Here is a 380-nt window from a genome sequence, read left to right as displayed (position 1 = left end):
CCCCCGGCCCCACCGGCGGACGGCCGCCCGTGTTTATCCCGGGGAGTGGGCGGCACAGAGGTTGAGGAGGGCGTTGTGTCACCCGCGACGTATGGGATACATACTATAACCTGCGTTATTTCCAGCTGCAATGGCTTTGCGCTGGTTTTTTCCTTCTCCCTCCAGCTCCTCAGCCGAGTACAGCCCTAGCCCTCAGGACGGGGCGGGGAGGCGAAAAATAACTCGGCCGCTTCTTTGTCTAAATCTCCCTCCGTGGTTTTAAAGACAGGTTTTGGTATCCCGGCTGGTTTTTGGATGGAGCCGCTTTATTGCAAGTCCCGAGCGCAGCCCCGCCGGTAGCCGTGTCCCCGCAAGGCAGAACCTCCTCTGGAGTCTGCCGT

The sequence above is a fragment of the Haliaeetus leucocephalus genome, unplaced genomic scaffold (assembly GCF_000737465.1).
Source record: "Haliaeetus leucocephalus isolate CR32 unplaced genomic scaffold, Haliaeetus_leucocephalus-4.0 Scaffold473, whole genome shotgun sequence".
Classification (NCBI taxonomy): Eukaryota; Metazoa; Chordata; class Aves; order Accipitriformes; family Accipitridae; genus Haliaeetus; species Haliaeetus leucocephalus.
Note: the sequence above shows the minus strand (reverse complement) of the source record.